This window comes from Rhinoderma darwinii, unplaced genomic scaffold (assembly GCF_050947455.1).
Source record: "Rhinoderma darwinii isolate aRhiDar2 unplaced genomic scaffold, aRhiDar2.hap1 Scaffold_621, whole genome shotgun sequence".
Classification (NCBI taxonomy): Eukaryota; Metazoa; Chordata; class Amphibia; order Anura; family Rhinodermatidae; genus Rhinoderma; species Rhinoderma darwinii.
The window spans coordinates 53114-66442 of record NW_027464177.1 but is presented as its reverse complement, the minus strand read 5'-3'; the positions used below and the strand labels follow the sequence as shown (position 1 = coordinate 66442).

Genomic DNA, 13329 nt, shown 5'->3' with positions numbered 1-13329 from the left:
GTGGATGCCTATTTTCCATTTTGCAGTCCCTTGTCTCCCTCTTGTGGCCTCCTGGAGGCAACTAGCTGTGCAAAAAAAAGACAGCCTGGCGGCCGGCTGTTGCAGTGTTGCCCTCTCAGGCAACACTGAGTGACTGACTGAGCCTCACCGTCTTATATAAAGTTCAGACGGAACTTTGCACGTGTCATAGTGGAGCCCTCAGGATTCCAGAGCCAGCTTTCTGACATCATAATGGGGCCTCAGAGATAAAAGCCTGGGCCCAGGCAGTGTTGGTCAGTGCTGCTCAGCAGGCAGCACTGGACTGGACTGGATTACAGCTGATACAAGGTGTGAAGGAACAAGGGGTGGCTGTGGGCATGCACTTGCTGCCGCTGCCAGTGTTTATCTGCATGGCAGCAGGGCATTTGGGCGTTGCCAGGAAGGCGTTTTTATGTAGATTCCTCCTCTTTCAGCACTGCATTGTGGTGCAAGCAAAAGAAGCAAATCCTGTCTGGCTTCCTCTCCGGCCTTTATTCACCTTCCGTGTAGCTGTGAGTGTGTGAGCCTGCAGGGCCCCATGGAATTGCCTAGAAGTAGGCTGAATCGCTGCAAGGGCTGAACAGCAGTATCGGGCAGGCTCGGGCAACGCGCGGCCCGTTCGGGTTATCGCTTCTCGGCCTTTTGGCTAAGATCAAGTGTAGTATCTGTTCTTATCAGTTTAATATCTGATACGTCCCCTATCTGGGGACCATATATTAAATGGATTTTTAGAACAGGGAGATGGAAATAGAGCTTGCTCTGTCCACTCCACGCATTGACCTGGTATTGCAGTATTTCCAGGACCGGTGCACCCTTTCCTTATGTGTTGACTAAAAGCAGATTCCAAAAGTGTTTTTTGTCTTTGCTATTGTTTCTGTCTTTCTGAAGGGATCTCCCCTTTTAATCCCATTATTTCAACACCTGTTGGACAATGCATGAGTGATAATGAGCTCATTGATTAAATGCAATTAATGAATAGATTGCCACCTCTTGTTGTGTGTCGTCTGTGTTTCTGTGTTTCCGGCATTTCACATTGGAACACCTCATTCACCTTCCTTGTCTTCTCTCCGCCCTCCCTTTTAGGTAAGTTAAAGAGCTGCACCTGAGCCAGCCACTGATTGATTGATTGATTGATTGATTGATTGATTGATTGATTGATTGATGCAGCACAACAGTCAAATAGTGGAGTGGAGTAGGGGAACAGCAAACAGCCAATAAAGCAGCCCGCCCGCTCGCCTGCCCGCCACAATAGACCTACCTGTGTACACTAGATGGATGTGATGGAATGTACTGTCGTCCCTACATTTCAAGAAGAAGTAAGAATTGCAGTTGCAACAAAGCCTTGCTTGCCTACAAAGAGAGCAGCAATTTGGATTTGTTACTATGTTACCTAGAAGAATAACAAACTGTGCAAGGATGGAGGTTGTAGGAGCAAGGAGAAGTTGTCTGTAAAGTTGGTGGATGCCTATTTTCCATTTTGCAGTCCCTTGTCTCCCTCTTGTGGCCTCCTGGAGGCAACTAGCTGTGCAAAAAAAAGACAGCCTGGCGGCCGGCTGTTGCAGTGTTGCCCTCTCAGGCAACACTGAGTGACTGACTGAGCCTCACCGTCTTATATAAAGTTCAGACGGAACTTTGCACGTGTCATAGTGGAGCCCTCAGGATTCCAGAGCCAGCTTTCTGACATCATAATGGGGCCTCAGAGATAAAAGCCTGGGCCCAGGCAGTGTTGGTCAGTGCTGCTCAGCAGGCAGCACTGGACTGGACTGGATTACAGCTGATACAAGGTGTGAAGGAACAAGGGGTGGCTGTGGGCATGCACTTGCTGCCGCTGCCAGTGTTTATCTGCATGGCAGCAGGGCATTTGGGCGTTGCCAGGAAGGCGTTTTTATGTAGATTCCTCCTCTTTCAGCACTGCATTGTGGTGCAAGCAAAAGAAGCAAATCCTGTCTGGCTTCCTCTCCGGCCTTTATTCACCTCCCGTGTAGCTGTGAGTGTGTGAGCCTGCAGGGCCCCATGGAATTGCCTAGAAGTAGGCTGAATCGCTGCAAGGGCTGAACAGCAGTATCGGGCAGGCTCGGGCAACGCGCGGCCCGTTCGGGTTATCGCTTCTCGGCCTTTTGGCTAAGATCAAGTGTAGTATCTGTTCTTATCAGTTTAATATCTGATACGTCCCCTATCTGGGGACCATATATTAAATGGATTTTTAGAACAGGGAGATGGAAATAGAGCTTGCTCTGTCCACTCCACGCATTGACCTGGTATTGCAGTATTTCCAGGACCGGAGCACCCTTTCCTTATGTGTTGACTAAAAGCAGATTCCAAAAGTGTTTTTTGTCTTTGCTATTGTTTCTGTCTTTCTGAAGGGATCTCCCCTTTTAATCCCATTATTTCAACACCTGTTGGACAATGCATGAGTGATAATGAGCTCATTGATTAAATGCAATTAATGAATAGATTGCCACCTCTTGTTGTGTGTCGTCTGTGTTTCTGTGTTTCCGGCATTTCACATTGGAACACCTCATTCACCTACCTTGTCTTCTCTCCGCCCTCCCTTTTAGGTAAGTTAAAGAGCTGCACCTGAGCCAGCCACTGATTGATTGATTGATTGATTGATTGATTGATTGATTGATTGATTGATTGATGCAGCACAACAGTCAAATAGTGGAGTGGAGTAGGGGAACAGCAAACAGCCAATAAAGCAGCCCGCCCGCTCGCCTGCCCGCCACAATGGACCTACCTGTGTACACTAGATGGATGTGATGGAATGTACTGTCGTCCCTACATTTCAAGAAGAAGTAAGAATTGCAGTTGCAACAAAGCCTTGCTTGCCTACAAAGAGAGCAGCAATTTGGATTTGTTACTATGTTACCTAGAAGAATAACAAACTGTGCAAGGATGGAGGTTGTAGGAGCAAGGAGAAGTTGTCTGTAAAGTTGGTGGATGCCTATTTTCCATTTTGCAGTCCCTTGTCTCCCTCTTGTGGCCTCCTGGAGGCAACTAGCTGTGCAAAAAAAAGACATCCTGGCGGCCGGCTGTTGCAGTGTTGCCCTCTCAGGCAACACTGAGTGACTGACTGAGCCTCACCGTCTTATATAAAGTTCAGACGGAACTTTGCACGTGTCATAGTGGAGCCCTCAGGATTCCAGAGCCAGCTTTCTGACATCATAATGGGGCCTCAGAGATAAAAGCCTGGGCCCAGGCAGTGTTGGTCAGTGCTGCTCAGCAGGCAGCACTGGACTGGACTGGATTACAGCTGATACAAGGTGTGAAGGAACAAGGGGTGGCTGTGGGCATGCACTTGCTGCCGCTGCCAGTGTTTATCTGCATGGCAGCAGGGCATTTGGGCGTTGCCAGGAAGGCGTTTTTATGTAGATTCCTCCTCTTTCAGCACTGCATTGTGGTGCAAGCAAAAGAAGCAAATCCTGTCTGGCTTCCTCTCCGCCCTTTATTCACCTCCCGTGTAGCTGTGAGTGTGTGAGCCTGCAGGGCCCCATGGAATTGCCTAGAAGTAGGCTGAATCGCTGCAAGGGCTGAACAGCAGTATCGGGCAGGCTCGGGCAACGCGCGGCCCGTTCGGGTTATCGCTTCTCGGCCTTTTGGCTAAGATCAAGTGTAGTATCTGTTCTTATCAGTTTAATATCTGATACGTCCCCTATCTGGGGACCATATATTAAATGGATTTTTAGAACAGGGAGATGGAAATAGAGCTTGCTCTGTCCACTCCACGCATTGACCTGGTATTGCAGTATTTCCAGGACCGGTGCACCCTTTCCTTATGTGTTGACTAAAAGCAGATTCCAAAAGTGTTTTTTGTCTTTGCTATTGTTTCTGTCTTTCTGAAGGGATCTCCCCTTTTAATCCCATTATTTCAACACCTGTTGGACAATGCATGAGTGATAATGAGCTCATTGATTAAATGCAATTAATGAATAGATTGCCACCTCTTGTTGTGTGTCGTCTGTGTTTCTGTGTTTCCGGCATTTCACATTGGAACACCTCATTCACCTTCCTTGTCTTCTCTCCGCCCTCCCTTTTAGGTAAGTTAAAGAGCTGCACCTGAGCCAGCCACTGATTGATTGATTGATTGATTGATTGATTGATTGATTGATTGATTGATTGATGCAGCACAACAGTCAAATAGTGGAGTGGAGTAGGGGAACAGCAAACAGCCAATAAAGCAGCCCGCCCGCTCGCCTGCCCGCCACAATGGACCTACCTGTGTACACTAGATGGATGTGATGGAATGTACTGTCGTCCCTACATTTCAAGAAGAAGTAAGAATTGCAGTTGCAACAAAGCCTTGCTTGCCTACAAAGAGAGCAGCAATTTGGATTTGTTACTATGTTACCTAGAAGAATAACAAACTGTGCAAGGATGGAGGTTGTAGGAGCAAGGAGAAGTTGTCTGTAAAGTTGGTGGATGCCTATTTTCCATTTTGCAGTCCCTTGTCTCCCTCTTGTGGCCTCCTGGAGGCAACTAGCTGTGCAAAAAAAAGACAGCCTGGCGGCCGGCTGTTGCAGTGTTGCCCTCTCAGGCAACACTGAGTGACTGACTGAGCCTCACCGTCTTATATAAAGTTCAGACGGAACTTTGCACGTGTCATAGTGGAGCCCTCAGGATTCCAGAGCCAGCTTTCTGACATCATAATGGGGCCTCAGAGATAAAAGCCTGGGCCCAGGCAGTGTTGGTCAGTGCTGCTCAGCAGGCAGCACTGGACTGGACTGGATTACAGCTGATACAAGGTGTGAAGGAACAAGGGGTGGCTGTGGGCATGCACTTGCTGCCGCTGCCAGTGTTTATCTGCATGGCAGCAGGGCATTTGGGCGTTGCCAGGAAGGCGTTTTTATGTAGATTCCTCCTCTTTCAGCACTGCATTGTGGTGCAAGCAAAAGAAGCAAATCCTGTCTGGCTTCCTCTCCGGCCTTTATTCACCTCCCGTGTAGCTGTGAGTGTGTGAGCCTGCAGGGCCCCATGGAATTGCCTAGAAGTAGGCTGAATCGCTGCAAGGGCTGAACAGCAGTATCGGGCAGGCTCGGGCAACGCGCGGCCCGTTCGGGTTATCGCTTCTCGGCCTTTTGGCTAAGATCAAGTGTAGTATCTGTTCTTATCAGTTTAATATCTGATACGTCCCCTATCTGGGGACCATATATTAAATGGATTTTTAGAACAGGGAGATGGAAATAGAGCTTGCTCTGTCCACTCCACGCATTGACCTGGTATTGCAGTATTTCCAGGACCGGTGCACCCTTTCCTTATGTGTTGACTAAAAGCAGATTCCAAAAGTGTTTTTTGTCTTTGCTATTGTTTCTGTCTTTCTGAAGGGATCTCCCCTTTTAATCCCATTATTTCAACACCTGTTGGACAATGCATGAGTGATAATGAGCTCATTGATTAAATGCAATTAATGAATAGATTGCCACCTCTTGTTGTGTGTCGTCTGTGTTTCTGTGTTTCCGGCATTTCACATTGGAACACCTCATTCACCTTCCTTGTCTTCTCTCCGCCCTCCCTTTTAGGTAAGTTAAAGAGCTGCACCTGAGCCAGCCACTGATTGATTGATTGATTGATTGATTGATTGATTGATTGATTGATTGATTGATTGATTGATGCAGCACAACAGTCAAATAGTGGAGTGGAGTAGGGGAACAGCAAACAGCCAATAAAGCAGCCCGCCCGCTCGCCTGCCCGCCACAATGGACCTACCTGTGTACACTAGATGGATGTGATGGAATGTACGGTCGTCCCTACATTTCAAGAAGAAGTAAGAATTGCAGTTGCAACAAAGCCTTGCTTGCCTACAAAGAGAGCAGCAATTTGGATTTGTTACTATGTTACCTAGAAGAATAACAAACTGTGCAAGGATGGAGGTTGTAGGAGCAAGGAGAAGTTGTCTGTAAAGTTGGTGGATGCCTATTTTCCATTTTGCAGTCCCTTGTCTCCCTCTTGTGGCCTCCTGGAGGCAACTAGCTGTGCAAAAAAAAGACAGCCTGGCGGCCGGCTGTTGCAGTGTTGCCCTCTCAGGCAACACTGAGTGACTGACTGAGCCTCACCGTCTTATATAAAGTTCAGACGGAACTTTGCACGTGTCATAGTGGAGCCCTCAGGATTCCAGAGCCAGCTTTCTGACATCATAATGGGGCCTCAGAGATAAAAGCCTGGGCCCAGGCAGTGTTGGTCAGTGCTGCTCAGCAGGCAGCACTGGACTGGACTGGATTACAGCTGATACAAGGTGTGAAGGAACAAGGGGTGGCTGTGGGCATGCACTTGCTGCCGCTGCCAGTGTTTATCTGCATGGCAGCAGGGCATTTGGGCGTTGCCAGGAAGGCGTTTTTATGTAGATTCCTCCTCTTTCAGCACTGCATTGTGGTGCAAGCAAAAGAAGCAAATCCTGTCTGGCTTCCTCTCCGGCCTTTATTCACCTCCCGTGTAGCTGTGAGTGTGTGAGCCTGCAGGGCCCCATGGAATTGCCTAGAAGTAGGCTGAATCGCTGCAAGGGCTGAACAGCAGTATCGGGCAGGCTCGGGCAACGCGCGGCCCGTTCGGGTTATCGCTTCTCGGCCTTTTGGCTAAGATCAAGTGTAGTATCTGTTCTTATCAGTTTAATATCTGATACGTCCCCTATCTGGGGACCATATATTAAATGGATTTTTAGAACAGGGAGATGGAAATAGAGCTTGCTCTGTCCACTCCACGCATTGACCTGGTATTGCAGTATTTCCAGGACCGGTGCACCCTTTCCTTATGTGTTGACTAAAAGCAGATTCCAAAAGTGTTTTTTGTCTTTGCTATTGTTTCTGTCTTTCTGAAGGGATCTCCCCTTTTAATCCCATTATTTCAACACCTGTTGGACAATGCATGAGTGATAATGAGCTCATTGATTAAATGCAATTAATGAATAGATTGCCACCTCTTGTTGTGTGTCGTCTGTGTTTCTGTGTTTCCGGCATTTCACATTGGAACACCTCATTCACCTTCCTTGTCTTCTCTCCGCCCTCCCTTTTAGGTAAGTTAAAGAGCTGCACCTGAGCCAGCCACTGATTGATTGATTGATTGATTGATTGATTGATTGATTGATTGATTGATGCAGCACAACAGTCAAATAGTGGAGTGGAGTAGGGGAACAGCAAACAGCCAATAAAGCAGCCCGCCCGCTCACCTGCCCGCCACAATGGACCTACCTGTGTACACTAGATGGATGTGATGGAATGTACTGTCGTCCCTACATTTCAAGAAGAAGTAAGAATTGCAGTTGCAACAAAGCCTTGCTTGCCTACAAAGAGAGCAGCAATTTGGATTTGTTACTATGTTACCTAGAAGAATAACAAACTGTGCAAGGATGGAGGTTGTAGGAGCAAGGAGAAGTTGTCTGTAAAGTTGGTGGATGCCTATTTTCCATTTTGCAGTCCCTTGTCTCCCTCTTGTGGCCTCCTGGAGGCAACTAGCTGTGCAAAAAAAAGACAGCCTGGCGGCCGGCTGTTGCAGTGTTGCCCTCTCAGGCAACACTGAGTGACTGACTGAGCCTCACCGTCTTATATAAAGTTCAGACGGAACTTTGCACGTGTCATAGTGGAGCCCTCAGGATTCCAGAGCCAGCTTTCTGACATCATAATGGGGCCTCAGAGATAAAAGCCTGGGCCCAGGCAGTGTTGGTCAGTGCTGCTCAGCAGGCAGCACTGGACTGGACTGGATTACAGCTGATATTGTAGACACTGAAGCGCCTAGGGAGAGTGTCAGGGACTGCAAGGGGTTAAGAAAGGATGGAACGGTTTAAAATAATGCCCAGGATCAGGATTGGTCAACAAGGGGTAAGAGGGGCGTGGTTAAGAAGATATAGGGCAGAGGTTTGGAGCAGGAAGCCCTCTTACCTTCAAGCTGCAGTGGAAGAAACACCTTTGCTGCTGCTGTGGAGATTCAGAGCGTGGTCGTTAAGAAGATGGCAGAAGAACTGTTGCGGAAGGTGGCACAGCGGGTAGCGGCAGAGGGGCCTGCCTGGCTGGAATCCCTGTTGGAGGAAGGAGAGAGGCGAGGAGCTGATCGGGGCACGGAACAGTCGGGAGCGGCTACCCGAGGTAGGCCGCAGCGCGTTACACGCCCTCCGGTTAGACTAAGCCCTAGCCCTGTTGCTATGAGGGGTGCTGTGACTGCTGCACAGTCATGCGGTGGTCCCAGCAGGTCCCCTAGGCCTATGTCGACGGGTGCTTCGTCGGTCGACATAGTGCCCCCCTCCCCCCCCGTCCACTCGTCGCGCTGGCGTCCTTCCCCATGGCGGTAAGAGGGCGGCTGTTAAACCGGCACGGGCACGGTACAACCCGCCTCGAGCTGCTGATGCGGGCGCGGAGGCAGCGGCCGACTATCGTGACAGTGGGGTGAATATGGCGGACTCAGGCGACTGGTCCGACATGGTCGCTTACCATGCGGCATGTTCACAGGAGCTGGGACTTGCTTCTGGGGCCTGTGTGCAGCCGGGGTCGGCGCCATCTTTCCCCGTGCTGTTCTCTACGCAGCCAGAATTGGCGGCGGGGGGAACAGGGGCGGGACGTCCTGGCAGGCGCAGTGCAGCCAGGACACAAGATGGCGGCGCACGAAAAAAGAAGATGGCGGCGGGTGCGGGGAGGCGGACGGTGAGCAAGCAGCCCAGCCAGGGGGCGGGGGCTTCTGCGGTGCCTGTCGCTTCTCCACTCCGGTCCCCCCCGGGCCCCTGTCAGCACGGGTCAGGGGCAGGGGGGGAGTGTGCTAGGAAAGATAGGAGTGAGGGTGTTTTGGATGCTATTTGCCCTTCTCCTGCCTTGTCATCTTTCTCTCCTGCAGGTCCAAGAAGGGAGCGTTCCAGGCGAGGGAGGAAACGCCGGGCTGGTGGACATCGCCGGCACGGCCATCATGGACGTCGCAGGTCAGGTGACGGGAAGAGGCGTGGTCGACGGTATTCCTCGTCTTCCAGCGATGGTTTCTCCTCCTCGTCTGCGACGACGTCCGCATCATCCGGATCATGGAGGAGGTCGTCGAGGAGATCCTCACGGCCGCAGAGACGCAGTCGACGCCGGGAGGTGCAGCGCTTGTCGGTGGATCAGGAGCAGCTGTCCCAGGTTGTACCTCCCGCCGGGCCGGTGGAGGAGGTGCAGGCCGTGGTTCCAGTGCCGCGGCAAGTGGCTGAAGGACCCTCTGGAGTCGGTGGGACCTCTGGGAGCGGTGAGTCGGCCTGCGGTGACGCATGGCTTAATAAACCTAATGCAGCGGGTGCGGATTTGATTTCTGTTTTAAAAGCCGTGGTGGCTGGGTTGAAAGTGAATGAGGGAACGTCGTGTCCCTCTGTGCCACCAGAGGGAGCTATGCCCCCGTCTGAGAAAGAGAATGCTTTAGCTAGTTTGACGTTTAGAGATTCATTGTTTTGTGGAGTCGCTCCTCTCGGGACTCATTTGTCAGCTGAGGTCAAGGACAAGATTTGGAGGAATGAATTTGTGGATATTTGGTCCTTGGTCTCGGTGGAGCAGGTGACTGTCGACAAGGAGCGGGGCTTTGAGAGAGGTTCGGATAGGAAAGCAAAAGTAGCAAAAACATTTGGCAACTGGGTACAGTGTTACGCTACACTGGCTCATGTTATTTGCCAACGCTACCCTGGAAAAGGGGCCGAGTTGTTTGTCTATTTTGACACAATTTTCAGCGCCCACAGGCTGCACGGTGGTGCGGCCTGGTGGCGATATGATGAAGAATTTCGGCGACGTTTGGCTTTGTCGCCTGAGATTAGTTGGGCGACGAAGGCAACGGACGTGTGGTTGCAGCTTATTTTAGCGCAAGGGAGTAGGCAACAACGCCCCTTTCCCAGTGCGGCCGCAGCGCCGGGCCCCGCCCCTGGAGTTGCGGCCGCTAGGCCCACAGGTGCCTGTTGGCTCTACAATGAGGGCCACTGTCGTTTCTTTGCCACGTGCAAATTTCGACATGAATGCTCCATCTGTGGGGGCGCTCATTCGGCGCTCCGGTGTTTCCGGAGAGGTAAGCAGCCGGTCAAGGCACCTCCTTCCGGCGCAGCGGAGAACGCCGGTGAACGTGCTCGAGATGGGCCCATGGTTAGAGCGGTACCACAGGAGGCGGGAAGCAGAGGTGCTCACTAACGGGTTTTCGTTTGGTTTTGAGATTCCTTTTGAATATTCTGCGACATTGTCATTGGCTGACAATTTGAAGTCGATCAATGAGAATGTGGGCATTGCGCGGCTAAAATTAGCTAAAGAAGTGGAATTAGGAAGAATGGCAGGTCCATTCAGCGAGCCGCCGTATACGAATCTGCGAGTTTCCCCCCTTGGTTTAGTTCCAAAGAAGGAACGAGGAAAGTTTAGGCTGATTCATCACCTTTCTTTTCCTCGCGGTGGTTCTGTTAATGACGGTATTTCTAGGGCGGAGGCGGCGGTTTCGTATACGTCTTTTGATGTTGCAGTAAGGTTGGTACAGGCGGCTGGACAAGGGGCGTTGTTAGCCAAATCTGATATTGAAGCGGCCTTTCGTTTGCTGCCGGTTCATCCGGAGTGTTTTCACCTGCTGGGTTGTTGTTTAGACAAAGGGTTTTACGTGGATATGTGCCTTCCTATGGGTTGTTCAATATCATGCAGTTACTTTGAGATGTTTGCGTCATTTTTAGAGTGGGTAGTTCGTTTGGAGTCTGGTTGTGACTCGGTCATTCATTATCTGGATGATTTTCTTTTTGTGGGCCCGGGGGGGTCGGGGTTGTGCAGCACGTTGCTGAGAGTGTTTCGACAGGTGATGTCGCGTTTCGGGGTACCTATTTCCGAGGATAAGACGGAAGGTCCTGTAACGGTTTTGTCATTTTTGGGTATCGAAATAGATAGCGAGCGGATGATTTTTCGGTTGCCGGATGATAAATTGGCAAGGCTAGTGACGCAGGTTGACCAGGTCATGGGGTCGAAAAAAGTGACGTTAAAACAGTTACAGTCGTTAATGGGATTGCTGGTGTTTGCTTGTCGTATAATTCCAATGGGTCGTGTTTTTTCTAGGCGTTTGTCTTTAGCCACTAGAGGTATCTCGAAGCCAAATCATTTTATCCGGGTAACCTCTTGTATGAGGAAGGATTTGTTTGTCTGGCATTCCTTTTTGAGTTCGTTTAACGGGAGGTCGGTGTGTCAGGACGCTGAGTTGTCTAATGTAGATTTGGAATTATTTACGGATGCAGCCGGAAGTGATGGTTTTGGAGCAATTTTGGGCCGAAGTTGGTGTAGATCCCCTTGGCCCTTGCATTGGAGTGATTTGGGAGTCTTACGTAATTTAACGCTATTGGAATTGTTTCCTATTATAGTTGCAATAGAGTTATGGGGTAGCGTGATGGTGAACAAGAGGATTGTATTTTGGACAGACAACATGGCGGTGGTGCATGCGGTGAACGGGTTGTCGTCTAGTTCGTTGCCGGTATTAGCTTTATTAAGACGGTTGGTTTTGAAGTGTTTGCGTTTGAATGTGTGGTTTCGTGCAAAACATGTTCCGGGTGTCAGTAATGTGATGGCTGATGCTTTGTCTCGTTCACAGATGTCCCGGTTTCGGGAATTGCACCCGGCAGCTTTGGCAGAAGGGGTGTCCCCCCCCCCCTTCACTTATGGGCCCTGGTCGAGGACAACTTATGAGACTGTTGAGGGGTTCGGTGGTACCGGCGACTTGGAAGAGTCATTGCAGAGCGTGGGATCGGTGGTTGGAGATTGCGGGGAATGACTTCCCATCACAGGAGGGGTGTCACCTGGACGTCACGTTAGCAAGTTTGGTACAAATACGTCAGGAAGGGGGTAGTGCGGCCACGGCGAGCAAGTTTTTAGCAGGAGTGGCCTTTATGTTAAAATTGTGGGGATGCAGAGATGTTACAAAAGAATTTGTAGTTCGGCAGTCTTTAAAAGGGTGGAAAAAAGAGGCGTGTTCAAGGGACACGAGGCGGCCAGTATCTTTTTCACTTTTGGGTCGGCTTCTAGCCGTTTTATGTTTTGTGTGTCGGGATGAATATGAAGTGTCCTTGTTCGGCGCGGCGTTTTCGTTGGCTTTCTTTGCCGCGTTACGGGTTAGTGAGCTGGTTCCGCACAGAGTAAGTGCGAGCGGTGGTCTTCTCGGATCGGATGTAGTAACGTTGGGAGATTCTCTCAGGGTCTGTGTGCGGAGGTCAAAGACTGATGTGGTAGGAAAGGGGGCTTGGCTGTCGATTGGGAGGATTGGGGGGCAGTATTGCCCGGTAAAATGGGTCCAGGAATTCGTGTTGGTCCGAGTGCCCGGGACTCAATTCTTGATCCATCAGGATGGATCCGCGATGTCGCGTTTTCAATTTGAGGCGATTTTTAAGGCCGGCTTGAGGTATCTAGGTTTGCCGCCGGGCGATTTTGGTACACATTCATTTAGGATAGGTGCGGCAACTGAGGCGGATGCCTTGGGTTTGGATTCAGCGGCTATCATGAGTCTGGGTAGATGGCGCTCTAATAGCTATAAGTCATATGTGCGACCTGATCTGGTTTTAAAGATGGTGTAAGCTGGAAGTTTTCATAAGAAAGTGTCGCCCCCTCCCCTTCCCCCCCCCCCCTGTTTTCCTTCCTGTTACATGGAGTGTTATGTTAACCCTGCCGGTAATTTTCATTTGACCGGAATGTAGCTTAATTTCTTTGTTAGGGTTGCGGCGCCCCCAAGTGTGGATCTTGGGGCATTCGTATGTGCACTGGGCAGCGGTTCGAGCGGGTCGAAGGCCATTAGGTCCGAATTTGGGCCTCGCACAGGCCGACGTCCATTGGAGAGGTGTCCGGGGATTACGGTGGGTGCAGTTACTGCCAGAAGTAGTGGCAGTTACAAGGCACACGTACGGACCTGTTGTCCTAATCATCCATGCGGGTGGAAATTATATCGGCCAAGTGAAAATGGCGGAGTTATTGTCAATCATACAAACTGATTTGGCGCGTTTTCGGGATCTGTTCGCCCGTTGCGTGATAGTTTGGTCCGAAATAGTGGCGCGCACGGTGTGGCGAGGAGCGAGGAATATGGCAGCGTTGGAGAGAGTGCGCAGGTTAATTAATGTGCGGGTGTCGCGGTTCATTCGCTCTATAGGGGGGATCGGGTTGCGACACCAATCCCTGGAGGGGGATAATGCAGATCTGCTGGCGCCGGATGGAGTGCATCTGAATGATATCGGGCTCGATATCTTTTTACTGGATCTCTTGGATGGTGCCGAGAGAGGGTTGGCGTTGCTTGGTGGGGGTGGTCGGGGGACTGAGTAGGTTTCTCAGTTCCCCCTTCTTGGCGGAAAGTACGGCAGATGAAGACGGAGGTAGCACCCTACATGCCTGATGG

At 50.5% G+C, this 13329-nt stretch overlaps 5 non-coding genes across 5 annotated transcripts; all 5 read left to right on the top strand.

Annotated features, from left to right (window-relative positions):
* The first annotated feature begins 644 nt into the window (after positions 1 to 644).
* LOC142726322 (U2 spliceosomal RNA) lies at positions 645 to 835 on the top strand. Its single transcript, XR_012876782.1, has one exon. It is a non-coding gene; the product is annotated as a U2 spliceosomal RNA (small nuclear RNA).
* Positions 836 to 2119: 1284 nt separating this feature from the next.
* LOC142726287 (U2 spliceosomal RNA) lies at positions 2120 to 2310 on the top strand. The gene has a single exon (XR_012876751.1). It is a non-coding gene; the product is annotated as a U2 spliceosomal RNA (small nuclear RNA).
* Positions 2311 to 3598: 1288 nt separating this feature from the next.
* LOC142726321 (U2 spliceosomal RNA) lies at positions 3599 to 3789 on the top strand. The gene has a single exon (XR_012876781.1). It is a non-coding gene; the product is annotated as a U2 spliceosomal RNA (small nuclear RNA).
* A 1288-nt stretch (positions 3790 to 5077) lies between these two features.
* Positions 5078 to 5268, top strand: LOC142726320 (U2 spliceosomal RNA). The gene has a single exon (XR_012876780.1). It is a non-coding gene; the product is annotated as a U2 spliceosomal RNA (small nuclear RNA).
* A 1296-nt stretch (positions 5269 to 6564) lies between these two features.
* LOC142726319 (U2 spliceosomal RNA) lies at positions 6565 to 6755 on the top strand. The gene has a single exon (XR_012876779.1). It is a non-coding gene; the product is annotated as a U2 spliceosomal RNA (small nuclear RNA).
* Positions 6756 to 13329: the final 6574 nt, after the last annotated feature.